General features: G+C 40.6%; 1 pseudogene across 1 annotated transcript; it reads right to left on the bottom strand.

Annotated features, from left to right (window-relative positions):
- Positions 1–315: 315 nt before the first annotated feature.
- On the bottom strand, positions 316–1,770 carry LOC122435852 (annotated as a pseudogene). Its single transcript, XR_006267715.1, has one exon. The product of XR_006267715.1 is annotated as a heterogeneous nuclear ribonucleoprotein A3-like (transcript).
- Positions 1,771–3,380: the final 1,610 nt, after the last annotated feature.

Genomic DNA, 3,380 nt, shown 5'->3' with positions numbered 1-3,380 from the left:
AAAGAGTAGAACAACTGAAAAGCTGAAGGTGGAGTGGGAGGACATTATAGGTTTCCCTTAAATTCAGAGACCTTTAGACTGCTGCTATATGACTTTTCCCTTTATTTGGATATCGGCCTTGTGGAAAACATTCCAATCTCACAGAACATCAGAGCAAGAACTATACTTAGGGGTCATTTAGCCCAACCTCTTTTGATTTATAAATGAGGAAATTCAGCCCTAAGAAAAATAGAAGGGATATGCTTCAGGCTTTACTTATTTTTTTTAATTCCTTAATTTTTTATTCCTGGTACCACTACCACAATTTACAGGGCAATATACCTGATGTAATGAAAAGAAAAAGACAAAGCTACAACAGATAAAAGACCTCAGGAATGTACATCTAATTGACACTACATTGCATTAATCAATAGCTGCACTTTTTGCAAACTGTGGCTATGACAGTCCTGAACAAGAAGGGTTTCCTGTTTAAGCTGCAGTAACTTTTCTGACTATGGATCATCGTTCCTTCTGTGGCAGATTTTTACAGTTCCTCTAACGCATTTGGGACGACTGTCTCAAAGTAACCTGCAGCTTTCCTGACAACTCCTCGCTCTCTCTCCTGCTAAGAACTGTAGCCCTTTTCTTCTGAGTTTTTAGAACCTTCTGCTACCATATCCACCACTTCCACCACCAGATCCATAGCCACCACCATAGGGACTGCCCGAGCTTCTTCCACCAAAACTACCCCCTTTCATGGGTCCATAATTTGATTGCTGTCGTCCACTATAATTTCCAAAATCATTATAGTTTCCACCACCACCGTAGTTACCACCTCCAAAATTTCCTCCTTCATTGTAACCATCATATCCTCCACCACCGCCACCATATCCACCACCTTGGTTTCCAGATCCTGGTCCACCACCACCGTAACCTCCTCTACTACTATAACCAGGACCACTGCCATAGTTGCCACCATCACCTCCAAATCCATTGTATCCACCATCACCTCCTCCATAACTCCCTCAGCTGCCACCACCTCCACCACCATAGCCTCCTCTTCCACCAAAGTTTCCACCACGGCCAAAGTTACCTCCACCACCTCCAAAGTTTCCTCCACGACCCATAAAGTTGCCAGATCCACCTCCACGACCTCTTTGTGATCCAGCAGATTGCATCTCTTGTTTAGAAAGGGCCTTTTTCACTTCACAATTATGCCCCTTAATAGTGTGGTGTTTCTGAACAACAATTTTATCAACTGTATCATGATCATCAAAAGTTACAAAAGCAAATCCTCTCTTTTTTCCACTCTGCCTGTCTTCCATAACTTCTATGGTTTCAATCTTGCCATACTTTTCAAAGTAGTCTCTCAAATTATATTCTTCTGTATCTTCTTTAATACCACCAACAAAAATTTTCTTCACTGTTAGATGGGCACCAGGCTTTACAGAATCCTTTCTAGAAACAGCTCTCTTTGGTTCCACTACATGCCCATCAACCTTGTGTGGTCTAGCACACATTGCTGCATCCACTTCTTCAACACAAGAGTAAGTCACAAAACCAAAGCCCCTGGAACATTTTGTTTGGGGGTCTCTCATCACCACACAATCTGTAAGTGTGCCCCATTTCTCAAAATGTTCTCTTAATCTATCATCTGTAGTTTCAAAGCTCAGACCACCGATAAACAGCTTTCTCAACTGCTCTGGTTCCTTGGGATCGTGACCCTCCTCCCCCCGGTGGCGGCGGCGGGGAGTCGGGCTGGGGGCGACCGGGCGGCAGTTTTACCTCCATTTTGAGATGGGACTCGCCTCTTCCAACTCGAGTTCAATATGGGACCCCAGGCTTCACTTTAAAAACAACACAAAACAGAGAAAGGAATCAAGTTCATTCAATAGCCCCATGATCTGAATTCAGGGTTCAAAGGTATTTTTAAAATATTTTCAGTGAGAAATCGAGGTCAATTTATTAAGCTAATATTCTGGGATATCTTTTATATTATTAAAGCATAGAGAAAAGTACGTAAAACAATATAACAGACAGCAAAATCCCACCATCCAGATCTAACAAATTCTAATACCCTGCTCTAGATCATTTTAAGAAACCCAGCTTTACATAGACAGCTGAAATTCATATCTATGCTTCTCCAATTTCACTGCATTCCTACATGACCCTACAAGAGGTGACAATGCTTTTAAATTGGTATGATCATTCAAAATCAGATGTCTTTATACTTTTCATCTTCCTATGTGTTTGTACACAATATGGTATCATTTTACATGTTCAAAATATTTTTATAAATGGTCTCACACAGTACATATCATTCTTATGCGAATATAGTGTTTTCACTACACATTTTGTGACATTTTGATATAAGTAGGTCTACTTCATTGTATTTATTTTGGTGGTTTCTCATTTCACTCTTATAAGTAAAGCTACCACAAATATTTTTTTTAATATCCCCTTGCATACACAAGTGATTGTTTCTTTAGTTCACATATATAAAAGTAGAATGATGGCTGTTGGGTTTTGAGGAGATTTCAATAAACAACATCTCTATTCCTCAGATTATCGATTGAGAAGTTTGGTTTAAGAATAAGGAAGATGGTTTTTAACAAATAAAGTTGACATTAGAGAATGTGGTTATATCTGCAGCCAGGTATACTTTCTAATTCTAAAAACAAATTTACTCCACTCAAGTCACAAGCATCTTTGGCATTAAACCACAGAGTAGTATAGGAGAACAGGGGCTCAGCACGATCCTAGCCTCCCAAGAGGAAGGAAAGATGTAAGGGCTGGGCTCCACAGACTCAATTCCTCCTTCCAAATTCACCAATAAAAATCAGTTACTTAAATTGAGAGATTGTGATTGATATATACACATTACTGTATTTAAAATAGATAATAAGGACCTACTATATAGCACAGGGAACTCTACTCAGTGCTGTGTTCAGTTCAGTTCAGTTCCTCAGTCAAGTCCAACTCTTTGCGACCCCATGGACTGCAGCATGTCAGGCCTCCCTGTCCATCACCAACTCCCAGAGTTTACTCAAACTCATGTCCATTGAGTCGGTGATGCCACCCAACCATCTCATCCTCTGTCATCCCCTTCTCCTCCTGCCTTCGATCTTTCCCAGTATCAGGGTCTTTTCAAATGAGTCAGCTCTTTGCATCCTGTGGCCAAAGTATTGGAGTTTCAGCTTCAACATCAGTCCTTCCAATGAATATTCAGGACTGATCTCCTTTAGGATGGACTGGTTGGATCTCCTTGCAGTCCAAGGGACTCTCAAGAGTCTTCTCCAACACCACAGTTCAAAAGCATCAATTCTTTGGTGCCCAATTCTTCGGGGAATCTTTATATGATTATTAAGAAATGAGATGAATGAAACAGACATTGATGGGGT

This window comes from Cervus canadensis, chromosome X, assembly GCF_019320065.1.
Source record: "Cervus canadensis isolate Bull #8, Minnesota chromosome X, ASM1932006v1, whole genome shotgun sequence".
Taxonomy (NCBI): Eukaryota; Metazoa; Chordata; class Mammalia; order Artiodactyla; family Cervidae; genus Cervus; species Cervus canadensis.
Note: the sequence above shows the minus strand (reverse complement) of the source record. Positions and strands in the feature narration are given on the sequence as shown.